Consider the following 20,095-nt stretch of genomic DNA (forward strand, 5'->3'; position numbering starts at 1 on the left):
GGTCTTGTCTCTCTTAATCTAAATACCAATACAGTGGAGTTTGAAGGGGGAAGGAGAGATGAAGAGGAGATCCGGAAGGGCTACTGCCAGTGGTGATGTTGACTTGCCTTCGCTACCGGTTCGCAAATGTCAGCTTGCGCAGGACCTTCTGCGCATGCGCAGAGCGTTGAAAACGGGACGTGATGACATCCGGGCGGGTGGGCAGAGCCTCCCGCAGCTGCCGCTACCTTCTTCGCCCAAACAGGATAGAAAAGGCTGAATTCTACCACTGGCTTCTGCTTATTTTAGGGATGTTGAAAATAAGTCACGTGAGGGTTGGAGATGAACGGGGCACCAGGTTGTAGCAAATATGCCCAGAGATATTTGTAGCTTTAGAATGGACTTTAGTTCTGTTGAAAGTTGAAAGTTCAGAGCAGGTGTGAATTGCTAGGGAAAGGCAAAGGATAAGGAAACTCATATCAGGATACTTGGTGGATCATGATTTTAACCAATGTAGTATATTAGTTAAGGCACCAGGCTAGAAATCAAGAGACTGTTCCATCCACACTCGGGCACAAAGCCACACTGGGCGATCTTGGGCCATTCACTAAGGCAGGGGTCTCCAACCTTGGCAATTTTAAGACTTGTGGACTTCAACTCCTGGAATTCCTCAGCCAGCTTTGCTTACTCTCTTGAAATCCCTTCCTCTGGAATCTCGCCACTTCGGCAGGTAAGAGAAAAAGAAACAGACCTGTCTGGCTGAGGAACTCTGGGAGCTGAAGTCCACAAGTCTTAAAATTGCCAAGGTTGGAGACCCCTGCACTAGGAGACGGCGAGTTCTAGTCCCACTTTAGGGATGAAAGCTGCCTGGGTGACTTTGGGCCAATCACCAGCAGACTAAAGAGTTCTAGTCCCGCCTCGGGCACAAAGCCAAATGCATGACTGGGCCAATCACCAGGAATCTGTGCATTCTAGTCCCGCCTTAAGCAAAGCTATCCGAATGACATTGGGCTAATGAGGAGGAGCGAGTGAGTTCTAGTGCCACCCTAGGCACAAAGCCAACTGGGTGATCTTCGGTCAGTCATTTTCTCTTGGCTCTGGGAAGGAAGGCAGAGGTAGACCTGAAAAGCAACTGGTCTTCGGGTTTCCAGCGTGCGCACTGGGAAACTGGTCTTTGCGTGTGCCGGAGCACCAGAAACCCGAAGGCCAGTTGGCTGGCACATGCATGCCTATTTTTTGGCCAATTTTTGGCTGTTTTCAGACTGGTTTTGCATGAAAAACGACCTGAAAACAGCCTGCTTTTTCGGGCCATTTTCAGGCGCCTGCGAAGACCTGCTGGTGACAGCATGCGTGCCCACAGAGAGGGCTCTGCTTGCCACTGGTTCGCCATCATGGGTATAAGAGAATTAAATTACGCTGCATAAACTAGCAGCCATGGGGCCTGTTCCCCTCCTCCCTCAATGATGATGTATAAAAGGAACTCAAGAAAACAGATAAAATCGTCACACCCTGTTCTGTCCCCCTCACCTCAGTCCAAGCGATGACTTAATTAGCCGGCAACTATCAGCTTCTGGCAGCAAACTAGCGAGCGTCTGCCAAGTGTCTCTGTTATCTCTTTTGATGCCGATGAGTCAACCAGGAACAAACAGTACTTCAGCTCTAGTTAAGCAGTTGATTTGCTTGCCACGAAGAGGTATAGCAGCCCTTGCTGCTTTTATATCCTGTGGGGTGTGGCTCCATGACTCAGCACTTCCTAGGCCTGCCCCACCCTTGCTTCTGTTGTTCCCGCCTCTCCTGCCTACGAAACCTAGGGTCCAGCCAGGCCTGATTGCCATCAGCTGGGTCTGAAGGCGTGGCCTGGGGGGGGAAAGTCAGGGGATGGAGGCCTCATTATCTCCTCCACCTGGCCTGCTTCTGGCTCCTGGAGCTGAGCCAGGGAAGCTGGTGCTCCAGAGGTAAGTCCTAATGGCCCTTCCCCCTCACTTTCCAAGTCACTTTCTGGCAGGGGCCCCGGCTCGGAGGGGGGGCAGACACAACACACCCATTTATATCAGGCCTGCATAACTGGTAAAGGGTAAAACCAGGGGTGAAATGTAAAATTTGTTACTACCTGTTCTGTGGGCATGGCTTGGTGGGGGGGGGTGTAATGTAACTGGGTGGGCGTGGCCAACTTTTTTTTTTAACTTTTAAAAGCATTTTTTCTACCACCTCTTCGGCCAGAGGTTGTAAAAAAATGCTTTTAAAAGCCTATGATGATCAGGCAACTCAGCTGGGGTCGCCAGAGCAGCCTTTTAAAAGCTTTTTTTTTTACAGCCTCTTTGGCTGAAGAAGTTGTAGACAAAATGCTTTGAAATGGTTCAGACGATCCCAGCTGAGCTGCGCGATCATCAGAGGCTTTTTTTTTACTTTTAAAAGCATTTTTTCAGCCAAAAAAAAATGCTTTTGAAAGTTAAAAAAAAAACCTCTGATGATTGCGCAGCTCAGCTGGGCATGGGGGGGGAAGGGATTTTTGCTACCTGTTCTCTAAACCACCACCCGCCATCGCTACCAGATCAGGCGATCCGGTCCAAACTGGGAGCATTTCACCCCTGCATAAAACCCCAGATTTTTTATTCATTAAAAATTATTCCAGGCCACCAAGGAATGCCTGGCCTGTGAATCAGCTATTTAGCAGCAAACACAGCGGCAACAGGTAGTGGTGTGGTAAAGCTAGTGTTATACAACTTCATGGGTTTGGGGTGGAGGGGGGGAAGAAAAGTGGGGGGGGTGGTTGTTGGCAGCTGTAAATTTATTTTTTTTCAAAAGTGCCAGCAGGCCTCTCACAAAGCTGCTTTGGCAAGCCTGCTGGGAACAAAAACGGACTCCCCCACTCCCGTTTTTTGGTTCAGCTAGCAGACTTCAGGGAAGCCTGCTGGGAGCAAAAACGGACCCCCCCACTCCCGTTTTTTGGTTCAGCTAGCAGACTTCAGGGAAGCCTGCTGGGAGCAAAAACGGACTCCCCCACTCCCGTTTTTTGGTTCAGCTAGCAGACTTCAGGGAAGCCTGCTGGGAGCAAAAACGGACCCCCCCCATTTTTTGGCTAGCACCCAGCTGAGCCACGCGGTCATCAGTTTTTTTAAAAAACTTTTTAAAAGTTTTTAAAAAAACTTTTAAAAGCATTTTTTTTGGCCGAAGAAAAAATGCTTTTAAAAGTAAAAAAACAAAACCTATGATCGCACAGCTCAGTTGGGCATGGTGGGGGGAGAGATTTTTGCTACCGGTTCTCCGAACCATCCGCTGACATCGCTACCGGATTCGGCGATCGGGTCCGAACCAGGAGCATCTCACCCCTGCTTTGTCTCCTCCATTAACGACTCAAAATAGTCGACCGACTGGTCATGTCCCATTCCCAATCGTATCTCGTGTAAACTTCCAAGGGCGGTGCAGATAGTCCTCAATTTACAACCACAATTGAGCCCAAAATTTATGTTAAGCTGAGAATTTTTTAAGTGAACTTTGTCCTATTTTATGATTATGATTATTATTATTATTTTGCCACATTAAGTAAATTACTGCAGGTGTTAAATTAGTAACCCGGTTGTTAAGTGGATCCGGCTTCCCCATTGACTTTGCTTGTCAGAAGGTCGTATAAAGGAATCCCATGAGTCCGGGACACTGCAACCGTCATAAATATGAGACAATTGCCAAGCATGTATGTAAATCATGTCACCATGGGGATGCTACAATGGACACAGGTGTGAAAAATGGTCCTAAATCACTTTTTTCAGTCCCATTATAATTTTGAACAGCCACTAAATGAACTTTTGTAAGTCAAGGACTACCTGTACATGTAACAATGAAGCTTCCAGCTGAAAAAATAAGTATATCCCAGTAAGGTAAAGGTAAAGGTTCCCCTCACACATATGTGCTAGTCGTTCCCGACTCTAGGGGGCTCATCTCCGTTTCAAAGCCGAAGAGCCAGCGCTGTCCAAAGATATCTCCGTGCTCATGTGGCCGGCATGACTCAACGCCAAAGGCGCACGGAACACTGTTACCTTCCCACCAAAGGTGGTCCCTATTTTTCTACTTGCATTTTTACGTGCTTTCGAACTGCTAGGTCAGCAGAAGCTGGGACACGTAACGGGAGCTCACCCCGTTACGTGGCAGCACTAGGGATTCGAACCACTGAACTGCCGACCTTTCGATCGACAAGCTCAGCGTCTTAGCCTCTGAGCCACGACGTCCCTTATGAACATAGCAAAAGGTAAACCACATCCATTTGTTACCTTGATATATATTACAGGCTTACGGCCACCATTGAGTCCAACATTTCTGTTGCTAAGCAACCCAGTTGAGAAGTGAGTTTTGCCCCGTTTTACATCCTTTCCTGCCACCGTTGTTAAGTGAATCAGCGCAGTTGTCAAATTAGTAACCCAGTTGTTAACAATGCGGTTGTTAAGCAAACCGTATCTTTTCTTTTATGTACACTGAGAGCGTATGCACCAAGAGGAATTCCTTGGGTGTCCAGTCACCCTGGGCCAATAAAAAATTCTGTTCTATTCTATTCTTCCCCATTGACTTTGCTTGTCAGAAGGTCACAAAAGGGGATCACATCACACACACACTGGGACATTGCAACCATCATAAATACATGCCTGTTTTTTTTTTAATTTGCATTTATATCCCGCCCTTCTCCAAAGACTCAGGGCGGCTTACACTATGTTAGCAATAGTCTTCATCCTATTTGTATATTTATATACAAAGTCAACTTTTATTGCCCCCAACAATCTGGGTCCTCATTTTACCGTCCTACCTTATAAAGGATGGAAGACTGAGTCAACCTTGGGCCTGGTGGGACTCGAGCCTGCAGTAATTGCAAGCAGCTGCTGTTAATGACAGACTGTCTTACCAGTCTGAGCCACAGAGGCCCATGTTTGCCAAGCATCTGAATTTTGATCACATGACCCTGGGGATGGCTGCATGGTTATGTGAAAAACCGTCACTTTTTTTCAGTGCCGTCGTAACGTCAGTCACTAAACGAAACGCTATCAGTTGAGGACTACCTGCACCAACCTGGAAAAGGAGTTTTGGCCATTCAAGCAGGGGAGATTTTCCTGCCCAGCCGTTTGAGCTTTCTACTGGTAAGAAAAGTGTTGGAAGAAATATCCATCTGGGTTCAGTTCCAAGTGGGGACAAAGACACTGGAAACATGGAGACTGCTTGGAAAGATGGTTTAATGGGTGGTCAGGATCACATGGCTTGAGATCCTGAACAGAAAAAAGCTTGAGATCCTGTGCGCTCTCTGGCTTTATGCTTTTTCTGAGCTTTGAACTTTCTGGGGCACAGGAAGAGTATCCTGATTGGTTGTCAGACTCCCAGGGGGTGGGGGTCTTAGCTAGCCTTGCTGGCTGATGTAATCTTCCCAGGTGTCATGTGGTGAGTTTCTGTTGCTAGATGGGTTCTATTATGTTGCAGATGATGGCCCATTGACAAAGGTGAGGAGAATGAGTTTCTACCTCTGACCCATTGACAAAGGTGGGGGAAAATGAGTGAGCTTGGTTGAGGCTTTAATGGCCCATTGACAAAGGTGGGGGGGGGAGTCAGGAAGCTGCTTTGTCTTTAAAACATGTTTCTCCATTTCTCATCCAGGGAAATATATTCTGCCTTTTTAAATATTTTCTAAAATATTTCATTCTTCTAGGAGGGGGGTGGGTGCTAAATTCCTACAAAAGGAAGAGAGAGAGAGAAAAAACACTATTTAATTTTTATTTGACGTTTCATTCACTTTGGGGACCTAATTTAGCCCTTTAAAAGCAACCAGAAGCAAGATTTTAGGAGCATTATGCAGCAGGCTTTGATGGTGATTTTGCCACTCAAAAAAACAAAAACAAAAACAAAAAAATGCAGGCAAAATGGGAAGCGGTTTGAAGGACCTATGACTCAGCTTTCCGGTGGGTGGGAGCTGATCCCCCCCCCCCCAGCTAGCTATGAACCAAGCATCCAGCGCAGAGTTGACTCAGCATTTTAACCCATCTCGGTTTCAGCCAAAGAACAAAATCCCGCCCTGCCTCCCCTCCCTCCGTCTGCAGCTTTGCACAGACAGTCAATTTCCACCCTGTGGAAAGGCGGGCTGTCATTTCATTGTTCTACGCAGATTTAAAAAAAAAACAACAATAACAAACGTCTCCAATCGATACCTATTTGTGCACGCAACACGGGGAAGGGTGGTGGTGAGGACAAACCTCAAAAACAGACTTTCCCCAAGCAGGGACAGATGAGCGCTTGATCACCGTTAAGACTGGCATTCCCAAAACACGCTTCACTTGATCGCAGAATTAACCCGTTTTCTGGGTTGCATGTATGTTGAGACTAAGCAGCTCAGTTTGCACTGCATGACTAAGATACAAACCAATAAACACACACAGACACCAACTCTTTGCTTCCGAATGCTCACCTTGGGGGGGTCAGACGCAGGACATTCCAGCAAACTGGAATTATTTCCTCCCCATTTCAAGGGGGGAGCTTAGTGGCAGGGGTGGTCCAAGCACTCTCCCACCCACCAGCCTCTTTGATGGGAAAAGACACCTTGAGGAATTATTTTAAGAAAGCCCACTTATATGGGAACCGCAACCTGGCTTTTTTATGGGCTGGGCAGATCAGAAGATCCGAATTGGACCGGCCGTATCTTCAAAGCATACCTGACTGCTTAAAACCCCTTAAAAGTGCAGGAGAAATTTCATCATCAGGAGCTAGTGCAGGTTTGGGTTTTTTTAGCACAACAAAAATTATTTGCAAATTCATCAGCCCCTTGTAGGCTAAATAGAATAGAATAGAATTTTTTATTGGCCAAGTGTGATTGGACACACAAGGAATTTGTCTTGGTGCATATGCAATGGGCTCTTTAAATTGCAATTCTTTTTGAGATCTGGGGTTCCTGATACCCAGTAGGATGGGGGTCTCCAACCTTAGCAATTTTAAGCTTGGCGGATTTCAACTCCCGGATTTATGGGAGTTGAGGTCCGCCAGGCTTAAAGTTGCCAAGGTTGGAGACCCCTGCAGTAGGAGGTATTTGCACAAGCTCCTGGGTGAAAGCAGTGTTGTTGTTGTTTTTATTTCATTTTGTCACAACAGTATACACAAACATTGTCATAAATAAAAAAAAAACATATCATGAAGAAAATATATATATATAAGTAAATAATATGCATCAGCTATATTAATTTGATATAATGAATATCAAATTCATATCAAATATCAAATATATGAAATATATTTATTTGATATATTGAATATCAAATATAATTATTTGATATAATGAAGGGAACAATAGGACAGGAACGGTAGGCACTTTTGTGCTCTTATGCACGCCCCTTATAGTCCTCTTAGGAATGGGGTGAGGTCAATAGTGGACAGTTTTTGGTTGAAGATTTTGGGATTTTGAGTAGAGACTATGGAGTCAGGTAATGAGTTCTAAGCATGAACAACTCTGTTGCAGAAGTCATATTTTCTGCAATCAAGTTTGAAGCGGTTGACATTAAGCTTGAATTTATTTTTTGCTCTTGTAATATTGCGATTGAAGCTGAAGTAGTCTTTTATAGGAAGGATATTGCAATAGATGATTTTGTGTGTTAAACACAGGTCATGTCGAAGTCGACAGAGTTGTAAATTTTCTAATCCCAGGATTTCAAGCCTGGTGGTATAAGGTATTTTGTTGTTTTCGGAGGAGCGAAGAACTGCAGATTTTGGGAAGCCAGGCTCAATCTTAGCGAGTTGTGCGAACTAAGGGGCTGCCACAAAGAAGAGTGGGCCAATCTTTTTCTCCAAAGCACCTGAAGGCAGAACAAGAAGGAATGGGTGGAAATTAATCAAGGAGAGAAGCAACTGAGAAAGGAGACATTTCTCAAAAGCGAGAACAATTAATCGGTGGACCTGCTTCCTTTCAGAAGTTGTGGGTGCTCCATCACTGGAAATTTTAAAGAAAAGACTGGCCAGCCATTTGCCTGAAAAAAATGTTATGGTAGGGTTTCCTGCTTGAGCGGGAGGTTGAATTAGAAGACCTCCAAGGTCCCTTCCAACTGTTATTCTAAATCAGGATGCGATTGTGAAATCATTGTTTGTTTGTTTTTTTGTTTGTCTGGGGTTTATATGTTATGTAAACCCAGCAAGAAGGGACACGGTGGCTCAGGGGCTAGGACATTGAGCTTGTAGATCGAAAGGTCGGCAGCTCAGCGGTTTGAATCCCTAGTGCTGCTGTGTAACAGGGTGAGTTCCCGTTACTTGTCCCAGCTTCTGCCAACCTAGCAGTTCGAAAGCAGGTAAAAAATGCAAGTAGAAAAAATAGGGACCATTTTTGGTGGGAAGGTAACAGCGTTCCGTGCACCTTTGGTGTCTAGTCATGCCGGCCACATGACCATGGAGACATCTTCGGACAGCGCTGACTCTTCGGCTTTGAAACGGAGATGAGCACCGCCCCCTAGAGTCGGGAACGACTAGCACATATGTGCGAGGGGAACCTTTACCTTTTAAACCCAGCAAGTAGGTTTTATTCATCTAAAATTTAGAGTTTAATTGCAAATAATATTTTTTTCTAAAATTTCCAACAGGTAACCATGTTAATCCGTAGTAACAAAGACAGAGGTGAAATCTACTTACCTTCCTTACCGGTTCGGAAATGCGCACACACGCGTGTCACATGCGTGCGCATGCGCAGAAGGTAAAAAACACATTACTTTCTGGTTAAAACCAGGAAGTACTGATGCCCCGGGTGGGTGGGCGGAGCTTTGCTCTGCTATCGCTACCGGATTGCTGAACTACCGGCCACAATCACTACTGGATCGCGTGATCCGGTCCAATCCTGGAGCATTTTTCACCCCTGAACAAAGATTATTGTTGGATAAATTAAAATAATTACAAGTTGAATATACTCCAAGCTCATTTTTAAGTGGATGAAATCCAGAAAAGCTTATACTTCCATAGTTTGCTGTTTGTTTGTTTTTTGCCTTTCAGCTGCTAGGTTATGTTCACATGCTCCACTTAAACCAGGTTGACCGGACCCTGCAATTGTATTTTCACATGAGAAACTCGATTAGGGCTTGCCTTGCATGGCTTGTTTTTGTTTGTTTTGATTGAGTTTAGTATGTTGGCCAAGCTCAGTCTTTTTGGTTGCCTTACGGTTCAATATTCTGCAAGGGTATGGATGGAGGCTGATGTTACTTTTGGGGCAGTGGTGGGTTTCAAAAATTTTTACTACCGGTTTTGTGGGTGTGGCTTGGTGGGTGTGGCATAGCTTGGCGTGGCAGGGGAAGAATACTGTAAAATCTCCATTCCCTCCCCAATCCAGGGAAAGGATACTGCAAAATCCCCATTTTTCTCTTGATCAGCTGGAACTTGGGAGGCAGAGAATAGATAGGGGTGAGGCCAGTCAGAATTTTTACTACCGGTTCTCCAAACTACTCAAAATTTCCACTACCGGTTATCCAGAACTGGTCAGAACCTGCTGAAACCCACCTCTGTTTTGGGGTGTTCGAAAACCGAGGGGACTAGCACCATCAGTAGGCCAACATGTTAATGTCTATTACCTCCAGCAGGGGGAGCCTGTGAGATGCATTTGGTAGAAGAAAAGGAAGGGGCTAAGGGGGTCCCCAATGTATTTTCCTATATCAATCAATGCAGTGAGAACAATATTGAAAAGGGAGCAGGGGCCTGACTTAAGAGTCTCAGAATTTGTTTAGTTCAGAAATTCGAGATAAAACTCGTCGTCATTCATGAAGGAAAGTGGATAACAGTGCATCTATGGAGCCTATTGAGACCCAAAGGTAGTTTGTTTCTTTGTGGCTTGGCACATGATGTGAGTCCAGCCAATGTGGCTTGTAAACCATAGTTTACAGCAGAAAATCACATGCCAATAGCCAGTTATCATTTATGATTCAAGAATCCTGTTTCTTTTTCGCTTGCCTTTTTTTTTGCTCCCAGTAAGTTTTGTGCGCTAATCAATTATGCTTTCTTATGGTCTTTCTTGCCAAATGGGTTAAGATAATCAAGTGATGACTAATAGTTACCTCTCCAGTTTTATGTACCCTCACTTTGATCCCAACAAGGATATAGCTAATCCTCAATTTACAACCATCCGTTTACTGACCGTTTGAAGTTATAAAGGCACTGAAAAAAGAGACTTATGACCGTTTTTCCACACATACGACCATTGCAGCACAGAATGGGACTTTTTCGACTTGAACCCTGCGCCTTGCCTGTTTCTCCTTAAGGTTTTCGCCTCTGCGTTATTAGCCACAAACTTTTCTCCTCAGCTGGCCCTCCCACAGTCTTTCGCCCCAGCGCATCGGCCCCAGCCCCTCCGTCCCAGTCCCTTCGCCAAGACCCATCCATCGAAGTACAGTTCATCTCAGGCTTTTGGCCACCGCTTAGGACAATTCCTAATATAAATATTATAATATAAATATAATATAAATACAATATGCCACCAGACTTGAAATCCTGGGTTTAGAAAATTTAGAACTCTGCCGCCTTCAACATGACCTGAGTTTAACTCATAGAATCATCTGCTACAATGTCCTTCCTGTCGAAGACTACTTCAGCTTCAATTGCAACAATACAAGAGCACACAATAGATTTAAGCTTAATGTCAACCGCTTCAATCTTGATTGCAGAAAATATGATTTCTGTCAACAGAGTTGTTAATGCTTGGAACGCACTACCTGACTCTGTGGTCTCTTCCCAAAATCCCCAAAGCTTTAACCAAAAACTATCTACTATTGACCTCACCCCATTCCTAAGAGGACTATAAGGAACGTGCATAAGAGCACAAAAGTGCCTACCGTTTACTGTTCCTGTCCTAATGTTCCCTTTGATTGTATATAATTTCATATAGTTATTACATACTTATGATTATATATATGTTTATATATTGTATAATTATTTCATGCTTATGCTTATATATACTGTGTGACAAAATAAAATAAATAAATAAAAAATTCGCAGCCAGCCGATCGGTGCAGGGACTCCAGTGGAAGGGGGTGGGGGCTGCAGTTCAGAGGGAGTCTCCAACAACACTCCCCCACCCCTGTCCAAAGTTTCTTTTTCTTCCCCATCCCAGCCCCCCACCCCTCCCGCTCTTCTCTTTATTTTATTTTAATTTTATTTATTTATTTATTTTGTCACAACAGTATACATAAGCGTAAGCATGAAACAGCTATACAATATATAAGCATATATATAAGCATAAGTATGTAATAACTATATTAATTGGATATAATGAAAGGAAACAGTAGGACAGGAATGGTAGGCACGTTTGTGCTCTTATGCACGCCCTTATGGTCCTCTTAGGAATGGGGTGAGGTCAATAATAGACAGTTTTTGGTTAAAGCTTTGGGGATTTTGAGAAGAGACCACAGAGTCAGGTAGTGTGTTCCAAGCATTAACAACTCTGTTACAGAAGTCATATTTTCTGCAATCAAGATTGAAACGGTTAAGTTTAAATCTATTGTTTGTTCTTGTATTATTGCTATTGAAGCTGAAGTAGTCTGTGACAGGAAGGACATTACAATAGATGATTCTATGAGTTAAACTTAGGTCTTGTCGAAGGCGACGGAGTTCCAAGTTTTCTAAGCCTAGGATTTCAAGTCTGGTGGTATAAGGTATTTTGTTGTTTACAGAGGAGTGGAGAATTCTTCTTGTAAAATATTTCTGGACACGTTCAATTGTGTTAATGTCCGAAATGAGGTGTGGGTTCCAGACAGGTGAGCTGTATTCAAGAATTGGTCTAGCAAATGTTTTATATGCTCTGGTTAGTAGGGTAAGTGTTTCTGGAGAAGAAGCTACACAAGATTAGGTTTACAACTCTTAGAGCTTTTTTTTTTTCATTTTCTTCTCTTCATCTTTTCTTCATCTCTTCCCATTCAGTGTCAGGGGTCCCTTCCAGCCTGAAGCTACATCTAATTATAATAATGTCTGGGTTATTATCATCTGGATAACTACGTCGAGTTATTCCTCTTCCACAGGGAGAGGCCCTGGGTACCCCACCTGATGGATCCCTTGTCCTCTACAGCCCCCCTCCTCTCTCTCCCACCCCGTGCTGCTCTCAGCAGCCTCGGGAGGCTCCAAACTGACAGGCGAGTGGTTCGTGGTGGTGGGCGGTCAGAGCCCCAAGCGCTACTAACCAGGGCAGCCCCGGTGGGGGCTGAAATACCTTTGCCCCCTCCCAGCCCCTTCTTCCACAGGGACAAGCCCTGGCAACCTCACCTGATGTGCCAGGGCGAAAGGCTGGGGAAGGGCCAGCCGAGGAGAAAAGTTTGTAACTAATAACGCAGAGGGGAAATCCTTAAGGAGAAACAGGGAAGGCAAAGGGTTCGAGCCGAAAAGTCTTAGACCCCCTCCAGCATCCCCATGGTCACTTGGAGAAAATCCGGGCACTTGGCAACTGGCTCGTAATTATGACGGTTGCAGTGTCCCAGGGTCACGTGATTCCCTTTTGCGACCTTCTGACAAGCAAAGTCAATGGGGAATCCAGATTCATTTAACCGCGATGTTCCTAATTTAATAACGGCGGAGATTCACTTAACGACTGCAGCAAAAGGCTCATCAATTGAGGCAAAACTCACTTAACAACTGCCTTGCTTAGCGACGGAAAGTTTGAACTCAATTGTGGTTGTAAGTCAAGGACTTCCTGTGTCGCACCGATTGAGTATCTATCTGGGCTAGAGAAAAACAGAGCTAGATGTGAGGTTTGAACCCTTGGCCATCCAAAACTGGGACAGGAAATTGTGGCTTATTGCAATATGTGTCCCTTGAGTCTCAGAACCTGACTCACTTGAGTACAGGTAGTCCTCGACTTAAAACACTTCATTTAGTGACCTTCAAATTCACAAGGGCAGTGGGAAAAAGTGACTTACGCTGTTTTTCACACTTAAGACCGCTGTAGCATCCTCATGGTCATGTGATCAGAATTCAGATGCTTGGCAACTGGCATCTATTTATGAAATGCTGCAGTGTCCCAAGGTCACGTGATCTCCTTTTGCGACCTTCTGACAAGCAGAGTCAATGAGGAAGCCAGGTTGACTTCACAACTGGGTTATCAACTTGGGCGTGCTCCTGGATGGACGGTTGTCCTTTGAAGACCATTTGACGACCGTCTCCAGGAAAGCTTTTTATCAGGTTCGCCTGATCCGCCAGTTGCGCCCCTTCCTGGACCGGGATGCCCTATGCACGGTCACTCATGCTCTCGTTACTTCTCGCTTGGATTACTGCAATGCTCTCTACATGGGGCTCCCCTTGAAGAGTACCCGGAGACTCCAGTTAGTCCAGAATGCTGTGCGGGTTATTGAGGGAGCAGTCCTGCGCAGACTGCACTGGCTACCTGTTGTCTTCCGGGTGCGCTTCAAGGTATTGGTTACTACCTTTAAAGCGCTCCATGGCTTAGGACCGGGATACTTACGGGACCGTCTACTGCCGTCCTCTATCTCCCAACGACCGGTGCGTTCTCACAGAGAGGGACTCCTCAGGGTGCCGTCAGCCAAACAATGTCGACTGGCGGCCCCCAGGGGGAGGGCCTTCTCTGTGGGGGCTCCGACCCTGTGGGACGAACTTCCCCCTGGGCTTCGACAACTATCTGACCTTAGGACCTTTAGCATGAACTTAAAACCTATTTATTCCGCCTTGCTGGACTGGCTTGATTTTTAAAATTTTTAATTTGATTTTATGGGTTTGAAATTTCTGTCAATTTTATAGGGCGTTATTACATTTTAAATTTGGCCATTTGAATAAGTTTTTTAAGGGTTGTTTTTTAGTATTGTATGTATTGTTTCTTTTGTATTTTATTTTGGCTGTTCACCGTCCTGAGTACTTCGGGAGAAGGGCGGTATAAAAATTAAAATATTATTATTATTATTATTATTATTATTATTATTATTATTATTATTATTATTATTATTATTATTATTATTATTATTATTATTATTATTATTAACTTATCAAGTGCAGGAATTCACTTAACAACTGTGACAATAATAATAATAATATTTTAATTTTTATACCGCCCTTCTCTACAGAGCTCATAATGTGAAAAACGGTCATGAGTCCCTTTTTTTCAGTGGCGTTGTAACTTCGAGCAGTCACTAAATGAATGGTCTTAAGTCCAGGACTTACATGTATCCCGGAAGAAGGCTGAGGAAGAAAAAAAACCTGCATAGGAACTGCTAGCAAGTGTCTTGCTAGACTTAAGGGAGAAAAACTGCTGCTTAACTAGGTTTGCATTTTGCCAACAAAATAGAATTATAAAAGGAAGCCAAAAAGATCGGTCTATTTCTGTGCCAGCTATCAGGCACAAATTTTTCACAAACAGACAGTTCAGGGCATTCTTGTCACTGCAGTAGTCTGAAAAGGGGATAATTATGTATCCCAATACAGGTAGTCCTCCACTTAGAACACTTCGTTTAGTGACCGTTCAAAGTTACGACGACACTGAAAAAGTGCTTTTCACACTTTAAGACCATTGGAGCATCCCATGGTCACGTAATAAAAATTCAGGTGCTTGGCAATTTGTGATGATTGCAAGTGTCCCAGGGCCGCAAGTTTATGTCGTTAAGTGAAACATTTGTTAAGTGAATCTTGCCCCAATTTAGGACATTTCTTGCCCCAGTTATTAAGAGAATCACTGCAGTTCACAAGTTAGTAATCCGGCTCCCCCATTGACTTTGCTTGTCAGAAGGTCGCAAAAGTGGATCACACAACCCAGGGATACAGCGACGGTCATAAATATGAACCAGCTGCCAAGTGTCTGAATTTTGATCACATGATCATGGGGATGCTGGAAAAGTTGGAAGTGTTTTGTTTTTTTTAAATTTGCATTTATATCCCGCCCTTCTCCGAAGACTCAGGGCGGCTTACACTGTGTTAAGCAATAGTCTTCATCCATTTGTATATTATATACAAAGTCAACTTTATTGCCCCCAACAATCTGGGTCCTCATTTTACCTACCTTATAAAGGATGGAAGGCTGAGTCAACCTTGGGCCTGGTGGGGCTTGAACCTGCAGTAATTGCAAGCAGCTGTGTTAATAACAGACAGACTTAGTCTGCTGAGCCACCAGAGCCCCAAGTGTGAAAACTGATCAGTCATAAGTCACTTTTTTCAGTGCAAATGGTCACTAAATGAACTGTTGTAAGTTGAGAACTTCCTGAAGTGGAATTATCATTACTTGTTTGCCCAAAGTTTTTATCAACAGTAGAAATCTTCAAATTTCTAGGTTCTACCATATCGCAAGATCTAAAATGGACAGCTAACATCAAAAAGGTCATCAAAAAAGGACAACAAAGAATGTTCTTTCTGGGCCAACTCAGGAAGCTCAAACTGCCCAAGGAGCTGCTGATCCAGTTCTACAGAGGAATGATTGAGTCTGTCATCTGCACCTCCATAACTGTCTGGTTCGGTTCTGCAACCCAACAAGACAGACACAGATTTCAGAAAATAATTGGAACTGCAGAAAAAACAATGGCTACCAACCTGCCTTCACTGAGGACCTGTATACTGCACGAGTCAAAAAGAGGGCTGTGAAAATATCTACAGACCCCTCACATCCTGGAAATAAACGGTTTCAACTCCTACGCTCAAAACGACGCTATAGGGCACTGCACACCAGAACATATATGCACAAGAAAAGTTTTTTCCTGAATGCCATCACTCTGCTAAACAAATAATTCCCTCAACACTGTCAAAACTATTTACTAAATCTGCACTACTATTAATCTTCTCATCATTCCCATCACCCATCTCCTTCCACTTATGACTGTAACTTTGTTGCTTGTATCTTACGATTTATACTGATATTGTTTCCTGATTGCTTAATTGTTAAATTTGTATCCTATGATTATCAATAAGTGTTGTAAGTGTTGTACCTTAATGAAGGTATCTTTTCTTTTATGTACACTGAGAGCATATGCACCAAGACAAATTCTTTGGGTGTCCAATCACACTTGGCCAATAAAAAATTCTAGTCTAGTCTAGTCTAGTCTAGTCTAGTCTAGTCTAGTCTAGTCTAGTCTAGTCTAGTCTATTCTATTCTGATGGCTGCAGCATCCCAGGGTCATCTGATCCCCATGTGCAACCTTCCCTGCTGCCTTCGAAGCGAAGTCAGTGTTGGGAGCTGGAGTCACTTAATGACCTTATGATTTGCTTAACAACTTAACAAAGATTCTTAACAATCACGGCCAAAAGGTTGAAAAAATTGAGCGGGTCTTAAAGTTGCCATGGTTGGAGACCCCTGATATTAGTCCAATCCCCTGCCCAAGCAGACCCTACACCATTTCATATTACACATCATATGATAAGTGAATCATGCGGTCATTAAGTGAATCCAGCTTCCAACGTTGATTTTGCTCTGAAGCCAGGAAGGACTATTGCAAATGGGGATCACGTGTCCCTGGCTACAACCGTCGTAAGAACCTGCCAGTTGGCAAGTGCTGTTGTGCCTCGCCCGCCCTCCTCTCCTCAGCCGGGCCCCTCCCATCTCCTGCTATCTGAGCCAGAGTCTGATAATGAAGAGGAATGGCCTGGCATGCCTCCAGCCCCCAGCCCTGGCACCATGCCTGGACAGAATGAGCAAACATTCTACAGCGTGTGAGCACGAAGCCAGCCACGTGGTAGAATTGCCGGCAGCAGACCAGGAGGACGGAAAGACACAGTGGACGGATCCCCGCTTCCGGAGAATGGAGAGGTGACGTCAGCAAAAGGAAGGTAGAAACAGGCCTGGATAAGTGCCGAGTCATGGAGCCACACCTCATGGCCTCTATAAAGGATCTGCTTTTTGGCATTCCTTGAGTCAAGCAAAGTCTCATCTGGTTGCTGAAGTCACACCTTGGATTCCTGCCTGCCCTGAGAACTCTGACAGGAATTTGGCAAAGCTGCAGAGGCTTCATGGCCACGCTTGATACAGACTTCCCAGACCCGGCCGTCAGAGGAGGAATGAGACACGACAAGTGCCCAAATCTTGATCACATCAATGTGGGGATACTCTGGTGGCAGTGAGTCCAAGAACTTTTTTCTGTGCCACTTTGAACGGTGCCTAAATGTTTGGTCGTAAGAGGAAGACTGCAGGTAGTCCTCTACTTATGACCACACAAGCCCAAAATCTCTGTTGCTAAGCGAGACGTTCGTTAAGTGAATTTCGTCCCATTTTACGACCTTTCCTGGCAGCGTTGTTACGGGAATCTGGCTTCCCCATTGACGTTGCTTGTGAGTAGGTTGCAAAAGGGGATCACATGACCCCGGGACAATGCAACCGTCATAAATACGAGTCAGTTGCCACACGGCTGAATTTCGACCGTGGGGATGCTGCAGCAGTCATCAGTGTGAAAAACGGTTGGTTGTCATTCACCGTTTTCAGTGCCAATGTAACTTCAAACGGTCACTAAACCAATCGTTGTACGTCATGGACTACCTGTATTTGTCGCATCCCTGTAAGCAACACAAGCTTCTTGCAGGCAGCATCCTTGATTATCCTCATCCACCAGTCCATGGGTCTCAATGAGGCTTTGCTGACTTCAGATAGAACAGTGGTTCTCAACCTTTATAGTGCTGTGACCCCTTTAATACAATTCCCCACGATGTGGCGACCCCCAACCGTAAAATTATTTTCGTTTTGAATTTATCGCGCCTGAAGCCGTCTTGGCTAGCGATCTGAACTGCTTGCGATTGCCTTGAGGACGGAGGCATTAAAGCGGAGACTCCTCCCCTATTAAGTTGATCGCGCCTGAAGCCAGATTAGGCTAGCGATTGGGAGCGATTGCAGCTGGCTTGAGAGGGAGACATCAGAGCAAAGATTTCTCTCTTTTTTAATTGATCACTCCTGAAGCCGAATTCGGCTAGCGATTTGAAGAGCCTGCAGCTGACTTGTGGAGTCAACCACTGGAGCGCGATTCTTCGACTCGCAAGTCTACTTCCCATATTTCCGATGGTCTTAGGCGACCCCTGGCAAATCGTCATTCGACCCCCAACGGGGTCGCGACCCACAGGTTGAGAACCGCTGAGATAGAACTTCTCTTGGTATTGCAAGTTCTGCTACTGATTCATCGCGCTCATAGTGACTAATCTACAGGTTCTGCAAAAATTGAAGTCGGCAATGCACATTACTGAAGGGTGTTCCAGATTGCTGGAAAAATATCCCAAAGGCATATATATGACACCTCAAAAGTGAAGGAATGCGAGGGAGGTGCTCATATATTCGCTAGAAACCGTAAGGTTAGCCTACCTGAAGTTGCGTTCAAATAACTCCCTTAAGTATGTAAGGTAGAAACTTGGTTGCTCTTTGCAAAATGGACTGATTTTGGTGAATCTTATCCTCGGGGACTCTGTGTGTATGTGTGTGTGTGTATGTGTGTGTGTGTGTTTGTGTGTTCCTTTCTGGTGTCTCCACTTATGATGCGAACCCAGCAAATGTGTTACCAGCTATATCATTTTTAATTAATACAGACCTACTGTGGCTTGTTAGTTCAGATTTAGCACACTGGGTGAAACCCATTTCAAGTCTGTCAAGTTCATTTTTGTCTGCTCCCATTGTGCTCTCTCTCTCATGCTTCCACCCCTCTGCTTCCAGTCGGTTGGTTGCTAAGTAAATAATAAAGTGGACGGTTCTGGGTTGCAGAATGACACAACCACCGGTGTGTTAATTTGGGACGCTATAAGGTAGGGGAGACATCCTAGCGGTGTTCCAAATGTTTGGAGGGGCGCCTACAAAGATGTTTTTTTTTAAATTTGCATTTATATCCCGCCCTTCTCCAAAGACTCAGGGCGGCTTACACTATGTTAGCAATAGTCTTCATCCTATTTGTATATTTATATACAAAGTCAACTTATTGCCCCCAACAATCTGGGTCCTCATTTTACCTACCTTATAAAGGATGGAAGGCTGAGTCAACCTTGGGCCTGGTGGGACTTGAACCTGCAGTAATTGCAAGCAGCTGCTGTTAATAACAGACTGTCTACCAGTCTGAGCCACAGAAGCTCAGACTGGTAAAATGTTATTAAATTTATTTAATAATTTAAAATTTAAATTTATTTAATAATTTAAAACGTTATTTTCCAAAGCACCAAAAGGCAAGACCAGAATCAACTGGATGGAAACTAACCAAGGAGAGGAACAACCTAGAATTAAGGAAAAAATTCCTAACGGTTAGAGCGGGTGTCAGCTTGTTTCGAAAGAGAGAGCAAGGAGAGAATGAGAGAGGGAAAAGAGGGAAACAAATGAGAGAGAAGGGGAGAGAAAGAAAGGAAAAGAAAGAAAGAAAAAGGAAGGAAGGAAGGAAGGAAGGAAGGAAGGAAGGAAGGAAGGAAGGAAGGAAGGAAGGGAGGGAGAGGGAGAGGAAAAAGAGAAAAACAGAAGAGAGAGAGAGAGAGTAACCCATTTCCCACAGAAAGCACCCAGAACCACGGGTGGGCATGGCTGGGGCAGGTCATCTGACTGGGTGGGAGTGACGTTGAGTTGGCCACGCCCACCCAGGTTTTATGGCTCCCGGTGTTTTCTTTTCTGTGGGAAACTGGTCCAAATGGCTCTTTGGGTGTGTAAGGTTGCAGACCCCAGGGTCGGAGCAATCAGCCAATGGAATAGCTTGCCTTCAGAAGCTGTGGGTGCTCCGTTACTGGAGTTTTTAAAGAAGAGACTGGGCAGCCATTTTTTCTGAAATGGTCTAGGGCAGGGGTCTGCAAACTTGGCTCTTTTAAGACTTGTGGACTTCAACTCCCAGCAAAGCTGGCTGAGGAACTCCGGGAGTTGAAGTCCACAAGTCTTAAAAGGGCCAAGTTTGCAGACTCCTGCACTAGGATCTCCTGCCTGAACACAGGGTTGGAGTAGAAGAAGTTCCTTCCAACTCTATTATTCAGTGTTCTGTGTGTTAAGATGTGTGGACTTTAACTCCCAAAATTCCCCAGCCAGCATTGCATTATAGTATATATAAACACTGATAAGAGACCATCAGTGTTTCTTAACCTTTGCAAATTGAAGATGTGTGGACTATAACTGTGTGGACTATATTTACGGGACCGCCTACTGCTACCAAATACCTCTCACCGACCCGTGCGCTCTCACAGAGAGGGACTCCTCAGGGTGCCGTCAGCTAGGCAGTGCCGTCTGGCG

General features: G+C 44.7%; 1 long non-coding RNA gene across 1 annotated transcript; it reads left to right on the top strand.

Moving 5' to 3' along the window:
• The first annotated feature begins 2,464 nt into the window (after positions 1–2,464).
• Positions 2,465–15,891, top strand: LOC131200421 (uncharacterized). The gene is made up of 3 exons (XR_009155614.1): positions 2,465–4,222; positions 4,972–5,099; positions 15,215–15,891. It is a non-coding gene; the product is annotated as an uncharacterized LOC131200421 (long non-coding RNA).
• Positions 15,892–20,095: the final 4,204 nt, after the last annotated feature.

Source organism: Ahaetulla prasina, chromosome 6 (genome assembly GCF_028640845.1).
Source record: "Ahaetulla prasina isolate Xishuangbanna chromosome 6, ASM2864084v1, whole genome shotgun sequence".
Lineage (NCBI taxonomy): Eukaryota > Metazoa > Chordata > Lepidosauria > Squamata > Colubridae > Ahaetulla > Ahaetulla prasina.